The 11,519-nt window shown below is 35.3% G+C and overlaps 1 pseudogene; it reads left to right on the top strand.

Moving 5' to 3' along the window:
- Window positions 1-3,395: 3,395 nt before the first annotated feature.
- LOC146526639 (uncharacterized) lies at window positions 3,396-7,255 on the top strand (annotated as a pseudogene).
- The last annotated feature ends 4,264 nt before the right edge of the window (window positions 7,256-11,519 follow it).

The raw sequence follows: 11,519 nt of genomic DNA on the forward strand, positions 1-11,519 counted from the left end.
GTCTACCAACGAAGGAGAAAATCCATCACAGTAATAACACCCCCACAATGAGTGATGAGTGTTAAAATCACCCAGGACCAACACAGGACTAGGAAGAGAAGAGATAATAGACTTTAGCTCAAGGAAAAGAGAGGGAGAGGGATGAGGGATATAAATCGAGAGGAAGGAGATATTGAAAGCCCTCACAGCAACAGCATTAATCTGTTGGCTGTGAAGAGGGATAGGGATAAGGGTATAAGGAGAGGAGTGCTGGATAAGGATAGCACAACCTCCATACCCGTCACTTCTGTCCTCCCTTAAACAGGCGAAACCTGGTACCCTAAAACGGGAGCCAGGCACCAACCATGTTTCCGAGAGGGCAATAATGACAGGATTATACAGAGAAATAATGTTAAGTAATTCGTGCTTTTTGGCACGAATACTTTGACTATTCCACTGTAGGAAGCTCAGTGGCTCCATTGTTTAGTATTTTATAAATTGTTAGTAAATTCTGGGCAACGTTGGACGGTATAGGAAGTTCATCAGCGGTTTGGAAGATACTCACAAGGGTTTCAGTTAGTGCAACCAATAGATCTTTTCTAGATTCCATTGGACTGTCAACACCTTGGTTTAAAGCAGAACCATTAGGAAGGGAAGAAGGACAATTGGCAATTAAGGCTTGATGAGCTTGTCTATTATATCCCTTTGCTAAAGGAGCGCGGGGACGGGGAGACTGGAAAACTGTCTTTCGGTAGGATTTATATGGAGTAACAGGGGCAGATGAGTTTGGTGATAAGGTGTTAGAAAGTGTGGGTGGGGAGGATATTTCCTTAGCCATATCGGCATAGGATCTGCGGACAGGAGGGAAACGAGCGGAAGCCTCTATATATGATATACACTCCTCAGACATTGTAATTTTGATGGACTGTTGCCTTGCAAACTCAGGACAGTCCTTGTCTGAGGCAAAATGTTTGCTCTCACAGTATAAACAATAAAAATTTTCCCTGCTTCTGTCACATGCTTCACCATTGTGGGACTCTGAACACTTGTAACACCTTGGCTTTGATCTGCACTGTGATTTTACATGACCAAATCGACAACAATTTAAACATTGGATAGTAGGGTATCTATAGGGTTCAACTGGGAGGGATGAATGATATGAAAAGACCCTTTTAGGCAACATTTGACCACGGAATGTGACTACAACCGACTGAGTCGGGACCCATGTAGTCACACCCTCACTGACACACTTTCTATTTAAACGCCTTACTTTCATCACCTGTACACCACTAGAGGGAAACTCCAAGGAACTTACAAATTCATCTAGTGAAAAATCGACTGGGACATCCCTTACAATACCCATTCTAGTAATATTGAACGTTGGGATAACAGCAACATATTTACATAAGCTGAGTATGGGATTGGATAAAAACAAATTTGCTGCAGTAGCTGTTGAGAATTCAACGCTAATTTTGTTGCGACCAACACTTTTCACACCATCGCTGGTGATATTTGTTATTTTATTTATGTGAAGGAATTGGCCAAATTTAATGGGTTTAATGGAAGTCCCAGCTGCAGGGTCTGGAGTTTCCCTTGACACATATACTATGAAAGGGCCTTTGTCCGTATCAAGGTAGGACTTTCAGATAGGGAAGGGTGGACATATAAATTTTGAATGGATGGAGTCGCAGTGGCCGGGTTAATAATTGTTTTTTTAATAATTTCATTATTATTAATAGGTGTATCATCACCTTGCCTTTTTCGGGAAGTCGTTTGCAAATCACCTATGCCACCTCCAGGGTCAGGGGGATCGGGTGGATGCTCTGCATCCATTTTAAAACTAGCTAACCTAACTTACCTTTTAATATATCTTATCTAACTACAAAAACAACAAAAACACTTACACAAACCTACCACCTTAATAACACAGATCTTTTATTTAAAAAACTGCAATTTGTACAAAAAAAATTATGAATAATATACACAAAAACAAGAAACTCTCACTAACACGTGTGTCAACCAAAACAAACGTCACAACATTCCCTAATAACAAATGAAAAGAGCGGGCTTTTTGATATTGACAGTGACATTGACATATTGCAGTACTATATTTGACAGTTGACATTTGTAGCACAGAAGTCTCCTAACTCGGCCATTCTGACCCTGCGTCGTCCCCGACGTAGCTGATCCAGTTGCCTGATCACATGCTGGTGCATCCCGACTAGCCCCAAAGTCATCGGCGTCGTTTCATGGCTGTATTGATGAAAATTCTACAGTAGTACCATATTCGCTGTCTTCATCATCTAAAATTTAAAGTTAATAAATGTCTAAACATTACAACATAAATGAATAGGCAATCAAAAGGTACAGACAAAAGATATAAAAATAAAAAAGTTTTGAGAGCTCTCATTTTTAACCCTGTAAAATCTTCATATCCAAGTATGTTCAGTCCGGTGCAGCAAACTCTGGAACCTGTGAACAGAACAGTCAGAAGGCGTCCCCTCTGTCTGCCAGGACCAAATGTCCACATAGACGTCACATGGTCCACAAAGACCAAACGTCAGCAAGGACCAAACGTCCACAAGGCCATAATGTCAGCAAGGACCAAATGTCCACCTTGACCACAAGGACCAAACGTCCTTCAGAGCCACATGCTCTTCACAAAATCTTTCAGGGCCACACACCCGTCAAAATTTCTCAGGCCATATGCCTCATCAGACCAAACGTCTGATACAAGTCAAAGTCAAAAGTCAAAGTCAAAACACCCAACCCAACCCCATGTCTGTGCCCAAAGGGACCACACATCCAATTGAACTCAATAAACAAACTGCCACATTACACCAGTATTGTACACTAAGCCCCACCTTGGTTGTCAGACAAAAATTAAACATTTAGAAAAAGAATTAATGGAGGAAGAGAAAAATAAAATGTCGGTCTGTATGTATGTAAGCATGTAATGATTTAGAAAGAAATTGTGCTAGACAACAAAGCAAGAATTAGTGCAATACAGTTAAAATAACTTGACAACAAAAAAGGCAGTACAAATTTCCAGTTACTAATCCCCATGCCATTGTACCATGTTAGAGCTCCTCGAGTGGTTTAACTACCACCACTCAATAATTAATTGCCTCAGTCTTATAGAAGCTCGGCCTAACCTGACCTCTATTTATAATTCAACCAACATGTTCAATTTCTGTTGAAGTAATAAACATATTCGAAATTTTATGGGAAAATCGGTTTTTTTTTGTTTGAGTATTAATAGTAACTATAATAATAATAATAATAATAATAATAATAATAATAAGCCCCCTAAAATCCAACCACACGTCCTGATCGACCACCTGATCACGTAGGGGGCGGACACACGATGAATAAATTACTGGCGTGGCCAACGTGGCGATGGTAACCCATCAAATATGGAGACCAGATTAAGAAAGAAACTGAGAGGGCCGCTTCCCGAGGGCAATCGTCGGGGCGCACCTGGAGCTGACGCTGGGTGTTTCGGCATACGGACCGTCAGTGGTGAGGAGCTGAACAGGCGGGCTTCCACCGGGGATTTACAACCCGAAGAATCGACAGCCGAACACTTACACACATACACAAGTAGAGTCAATAGCCCAAGAGAACCGTACAGTCCGAGTACCGCATCGTATAACCCTTCGGTACATTCATCACCAACATCTTCGGTCTGTAGTAGAGGTCCACCTACACCGCTTTTGGATGTTGCGCAGGAGGCAAATGCCTTTTTACCCGCGTCCACCAAAGCTGGTAAACCTAGAGTGCGTATGCAATGGAGCAAAGATGTAAACCTATTTATCATGCGCACTTACTACCACATCACTAAATTAGAAACAGATATGACTATATACAGAAAAAAATTACACGAACAATTCTTACTAAATTACCCCCAAATTAAAGTATCAGAACAAAGAATTTCAGATCAAAGAAGAACAATAGAAAGAAATAAATTACTATCTCAAGAAATACTGAATCGATTAAAAGAAGAAGTAAGGATACAACTACAGGAAGAAGAAACAAATAATGTAAATATTACAGAAATATCAAATCACACATATATACAAACAAGAACTTCCTCGCCAACCACATTTCAATATAACGCAAATAGCCAACAAACACAAACTTCTCATAGTTTTACACAAACTGAAACGATAACACAGCTATTAGAGAACGACATTGAAGGCTTTGTAAATGTGCAACCACCTAATGAAGAATACATACGCATCATAATAGACAAATTCCGTACTAATTTGACCTTATACGCAGGCATGGATCCAAAGATGAGACCAAAACTACCAAAGCTCAGATACTGTCGCAAACTTTATCAACTTTCGAACTTATTTAATGAAAATATTCTTATAGAATACATTTCTCCAGATACAAAACTTATAGACCTACATACATTAATATACTGCACTGCGCTAACTATAACAGAAGAATTGAACTACAAAATTACAGGACACTCAAGAATTAATAGTAAAAGTAACAAATATAAACCATCCTGGCAATATAGATTAGAAAAGGATATAAAAAAACTGAGAGCAGATATAGGAAAATTAACACAATTCATCAATAATAATAGATCTAAAAAAATAATGGAAAGAGTAGAATTTTTACTAAAAACTACAAAGGTACATACAAAACATGAAAAGAATAATAAAAGACCGGAAGAAGTTTTAGATACTTTAAAACAGAAATTAGCACTTAAGTCACATAGATTAAAGAGGTATAATAAAGCGCAAGAGCGAAAAGCTCAAAATAATACATTTGTCAGAAATGAAAAACAATTCTATAGAAATTTACTTAAACCACAAAATTTGATTCAAGATAAAGCAGAAACACCAACTAAAGAAGAACTAGAAAAATATTGGTCAGGTATTTGGGAAGAGCAAACATATCATAATAATCAAGCAGATTGGATAACAAAGGAAGAACAAAGATGGCATGACCTAGAAGTTATGGATTACAATAAAATAGTAAAAGAAGATATTAAAGAAATTACAGATAAGTTACACAATTGGAAATCACCAGGAATAGATAAAATTCATAATTTTTGGTTTAAAAAACTTACTTTCCTTCATAGTTCATTAGCTAAGAATATATCAGAAATCATCTCTGGACAACAAAACATACCCGAATTTTTAGCTACCGGAATAACTTATATGCTACCCAAAAACAATTTCTCTACACAACCGTCTCAATATCGGCCAATTACGTGTTTACCTACTTTATATAAAATTGTCACTTCACTTATTACACAGAAAATTAATAAACATATAGAGAACAACAACATTATAGCAGAAGAACAAAAAGGCTGTAGGCGGGGCCACATGGGATGTAGGGAACAACTTATCATAGACTCCACCATAATGAAACATGCCTTATCAAAAAATAAAAATTTGCACTGTACGTACATCGATTATCAGAAAGCATTTGATAGTATTCCACACTCTTGGTTACTACATATACTAAATATTTACAAAATAAACCCTAAAATAATTATTTCTTAACAAACATTATGACCCAATGGAAAACTACACTACATTTACATAGTTCGAACTACAATATAAACACTAGAGAAATAGCTATTAAAAAAGGAATTTATCAAGGTGATTCCCTGAGCCCATTGTGGTTCTGCCTAGCCTTAAACCCACTTTCTTACCTATTAAAATGTAACCGAGCTGGATATGTACTTAAACATGACAATAATGAAACAATAATATCACACTTAATATATATGGATGACATTAAATTATATTCTAAAAACAATAAAGAGATGAAAACACTTATAGATACTACAACAGAATTTAGTGAAGATATACATATGCACTTTGGACTAGACAAATGTAGAACTGTTCATATAGTTAAAGGTAAAATCCGGCCCGGCGATTACGTGATTAATGAAATAGATAAAATTACTGCAATGGAACCCAACGAATTTTATAAATACCTAGGACTTCAGCAACTGAAAGGATTAAACCACACAGCTATCAAAGAAACAATAACGAATGAATATAAAAAGAGAATTAACGCCATTTGTAAAAGTCAACTATCTAGTAAACATCTAATAAAAGCCTTAAATACATACGCAATACCAATTTTAACCTACACATTTGGAATCGTAAAATGGTCAAATAGTAATATCGAACAAATAGAACGCTTAACACGCACTACACTCACTAAACACAACAATCTACATCCTAAATCCGCAATTGAAAGATTAACTATAAAACGAAAACATGGAGGAAGAGGTCTAATAGATATAAAACATTTATGGCAGAAACAATTACATAATTTATCAAATTTTTTTTTTACAAAAGCTCAGTCAAGTGACATACATAAATCAATAGTCCAAAATGATTTTAAATATACGCCTTTAAATCTTAATGATTGCCAAAGTACAGAAAATTTAACAAACACAGATCCACAAAAAAAGAAAATAGAAGAATGGATGAAGAAAGTAATGCACGGTAGACACCCTAATGACCTACAACAACCCCATATAGATCTTGAAGCTTCAAACAAGTGGTTACAGACAGGCAGTTTATTCCCGGAAACAGAGGGTTTTATTATTGCAATTCAGGATCAAATAATTAACACCAAAAACTTTAGAAAATATATTATCAAAGACCCCACAGTTACAAGTGATAAATGCCGCAGGTGCCATACACAACCAGAAACCATACAACACATAACAGGAGCCTGCGCAAGCCTCACACAAACGGACTACACTCATCGACATAATCAACTAGTAAATATAATACATCAAATCTTAGCACACAAACACAAACTTATACAAGGCACAAATATCCCTTATTATAAATATACCCCCCAATCTGTTCTGGAGAATACCTCCCATAAAATATATTATGATCGCGCAATACTCACTGACAAAACCGTACACTTCAATAGACCAGATGTAACACTACAAGATAAAATTAATAAAACTGTTTACCTGATAGACGTCGCAGTTCCTAATACTCACAACATTCAAAAAACAATAGTTGAAAAAATTAATAAATATGCAGATCTTAAAGAAGAAGTCACTCGTATTTGGAAACAAAACAAAGTCTACGTCGTCCCAATTGTTATATCCACCACTGGCGTCGTACCAAAAGCCATCCACCATTATTTAAAGATGATAGACTTAGAAGACAGTATAATACACACCCTACAAAAAGCTGCTATTTTAAATACGTGTAGGAAGGTGAGGAAGTTCTTGCAGATAGAGGAGAATAATATTAGCACACAAAATTGAACACACTGCACTCCATAATTACTTGGCGCATGCCCGTTTTTATGGTTCTTTGCCAGTTAAAAGCTGAGAAATTAAAATAAAAAACATAATAATAATAAATATTTATTCAAAACAACTTAATTTTTTACAAACTGCCTCTTAAGTGAAGAGGAGTGCGTTGGTAGCCGTACTAGTATAGACTGTGTCACAGCCACCAGCGTCTTTGCCCCTTTACAATTTTAATGACATTTTAGACATTTGAATCACTTAGTTATCAAACCATTAAAGGAAAAAGAAACTAGACTTATAAAACTATTGCTCGATGAAACAAAGTGTAATTATCACGCCGAGTATAACATCTAGTATGTGTGAGTAGGTGTATGTGCGTGTGTGTGTGTCTGTGTGTGTATGTATTGTGTAGGTGTGTGTGTATGTATGTGTGCTGCGTGTGTTTGAATGGGTGTATGTGTGTGTGTGTGCGTGCATGCCCGTGTTGTGCTTTTAGGTGTGAAGGTGTGTATATTTTTAAAGAAGAAAATTCTCAGTTTCAATGTAGGACAATTTGTGAATCCAAGTTCGAATTATTTTTTTTGCATTTAATAAAAGGTAGTGGATATATATACTTATGCTTATTGATTTTATTATAAATGTGACCGCTGATAAAGTAAAAATGCGTGCGAGCGGACCTCGTTCTGGAATACAAAGTTTCACAGACCCTGGACTTATTACGGTTGCAATTAGGCCTAAAAACAATACTTCTATGCTTGCGGAGTATTACCAACATTATGAAGAGCTTCCTGACTGATAGGATAGAGGTGTCACGGTAGAGTAAATCCGTACCGTAACGCCTAGGTTTTCGTAGCATAACTTTCAATATGGCTCTTTGAGCGCGTTCTAAAGAAAGTAGTGCGTTTTTGCTGGCGCCCCCCCAAACGACAATGCAATAACTTAGAACACTTTGTACGAGGGCATAATATACTGTGAGTAGGATGTCAGAATCACATGAATTTCTTAGTTTTTTAAATACCGGAATTATTTTACGTATACGGTTGGCTAAATTATAAATATGAAGTGACCAGTTTAAACAGCAATCGATAGTAATTCCCAAATATTTTATATTGAAAGCACGAGAAAGATCAAGACAACTGCAGTCGCTTTGACGAGAGCAAGTATGCGCTTTGATAACAAAGTCAGAAGTCGGTTGGGAGCTGAGTCGGTGAGAGAAAGCCACAAATTTAGTTTTATCAATGTTGATAGTCAAAAGGTTGTCGTCATACCATTGTGTTACCAATTTGATAGCATTCTCGGCGTAATGTTTGGCCTCAATCCATTCTCTCCCATGTATTATTAACACAGTGTCGTCTTCATAAGCGATCATTTTACAGTTGGGCAGCGACATATTACATAGGCTATTTACGTATAACAGGAATAAGGTAGGACCCAGAACGCTTCCTTGCGGAACTCCAAATGAAATACCTGCTCTGTCACTTACAAATTGATCAATTTTAACGTACTGAGAGCGGTTAGTTAAATACGAGCGAAAAATATCTAGAACTATACCACGTATACCAAAAGTTTCCATTTTGTTAAGCAAGATGGGTATAGAAACAGTGTCGAATGCCTTAGATAAATCAAGGAAAAGTCCGATAACTTTTGATTTATTGTCCAAGTGTTTAGCTATGGTTTCTGTAAGTAACAAAGTAGCATCTTCCGTGGATTTGTTTTTAATGAAACCAAATTGATTGTTAGCAAGGATATTATGCCGTTGGAGATACTGTGTTAATCTTTTATTTAGTAATTTTTCTAAGATCTTTGAAAGCACTGGAAGAATCGATATAGGTCTATAGTTATTGACACTGTTTCTATCACCTGATTTGTAGATGGGATGAATCAGAGCTCTTTTGAAAATGTCAGGGAAAACACCGCTTGAAAAGCAAGTATTAATTATATGAGTAAGAGCAGGGATTATACTAACGCTAACCTTCTTAATTACCACTGTGTTAATGCCATCAATACCAGGAGCAGAATCTTCTTTTAGGTTAGAGATAATTGTCTTGATCTCATCATTATCCGTGTCATAAAGTACCATGGAGTCATATGAAATATAAGGATGAGGATTTTTCATGGTATTTTCTGGACTTATATTATGAGGACGTTTAGTGAGTATGGCGTTGGCATATGTCGCAACTGAATCCCATCATAACGCATTATCAACACGTCATCAACATATTTTAAAACATGACCACATTCAATATGTGTTTACATAAAATATGACAACATTCAACATATGTTTACATAAAATATTCATAACCACCACCACCACCAAATTATCCGTGTGTGATCATCAATCAAAGGGAGAAGATAGCTTCCTCTGACATTCAACCCTTTCAGTGCCCCACAATCAACACATATCCAGTCATACACACTTTGGATTGCACCCTCCAACACACATACTACACTCCTCTCTTCAAGATAGCTGACAATTTCATGTACTTTAAGCTTTTCCCCACCCCATATAGAAGATAAGCATTTTTCCATATTTACCGTTGTTTGCACATTTAATGGCACTGGCAACCGAATAATGTGAAAATTTATTTATTATGTACATAAGAGAATCCAGCTAATAACTTAAGTGGTACATTAATGTGTTGCCAAACGCTGAATGTGCTGACAGACACTTCAATACAGACACACACTTCAGACACATTTCACACTTCAGACCAGGACAGACACTTCAATAGACATTCCTAGGCATTGTTTACTCCTCACTAATTAAGTTGTCTGAAATTGTCTCCTATATCATAAACGATAAATTATTATTTACTATAAACATTCTTCTGGTTTCAATTTCCCATTTTAATTTGTTTAAAATAGTTCAAACTCCTTAACCTCATAATAGTAGTACACAGAAATCTTTTACTACAATAATCTCTCCCGCTAATTACTTATATAGCTATTAATAGAGGTAAGTCTAAATATTGTATCCTCAGTTATATAAGTAATAGTTGTAAACTTAGTCTTAGCAAAAATTATTTATGTAGTAATCTTAATGAACTTGATGTAATCGATAATCTTATTTGTGAAATTGAAATTATGTCTATGTACGTTATGGCTTTTAATTCACTTCCTACTATTTGTAAAACAAATTTTATTTTAGGAAATTTACATTTTTGTCAATCACTAGGTAATAATTGATGGGTCTTTATTTATTCAAATCTACTAAATTGCATGTTAATTGTAATAACAATGATTTCAATGTAACTTTATTTGACACTGGAATTTTAACTTTGAAGCTGAATTTATTTACTCAGATGTTACTCAGATGTTAATTTATTTACTCATATGTTGTAGAACATATGTTACAGATGTAATTAATTAATTATTAATATTTAGTCTCCATATACATTCTACCATTAGGCATGAAAATATTACATTTGATTTTATTAACATAAAATTTACAATTTTTATATTTACTTGTTATGTAAAATTTATTAGTTCAATTAATCCAACAATTAAATTAAATTCTACTCATTCTGATTTCAATCTTATAGCAGACAATTGTTGCAATTGCACGTAAATTAAAAATATTAATAATCCTAATTTGTTTAATTTAATAAATCCTAAGTTATATACAAAGTCTGCACCCTTATCTGCAGCATTGCATCACTTCAATACTATGTATGCATTAATAAGTCATTAGTATAAAACATAGTTAGTCTACCTGAAACTCTCCTAACAGCCACACATTTTTCTATTTCCACTGTGACTCAATTCTATTTGTTTTATGATTGAGACTAATTAATATGTTTTAAATTATTACCAAATCTCTTTTTAATTGATTAATCTTTTTTTTTTTAAACAACTTAAAGCCAAATGTACATAACAGCACACACTTTCTACATACAATAACATCAGCATCCAAAATAACTAGAACAGGCGTACAAATCTCGGAACAACTATCAAGTCAGCTCCAAGCGAGAGCTCATCAATAGCCAAGGAAACAAAACCATTTCCTCCCATCAAAGTAACAGTATTACTCACTATTATATATGTAACGTAAATAAAACACTGAGTTCATTCAATAAGTATTGTATTGGCTAGGTAGCCTGACACGAACTAACTTGTCATATATAATTTCAACTTACCCACTTAAATTCACTTTATTATTTAACAAAGCAAATAAGTACCTACATTTAAATCTATATAACAATCTTTGACTTTAGATATGACATACCTCCCCAATAAGATAGCTTTACAATAATTTAAAAATCAACACAAAATAACA

This window comes from Heliconius melpomene, unplaced genomic scaffold (genome assembly GCF_056956725.1).
Source record: "Heliconius melpomene rosina isolate 202511_hmr_F unplaced genomic scaffold, ASM5695672v1 Hmr00218, whole genome shotgun sequence".
Lineage (NCBI taxonomy): Eukaryota > Metazoa > Arthropoda > Insecta > Lepidoptera > Nymphalidae > Heliconius > Heliconius melpomene.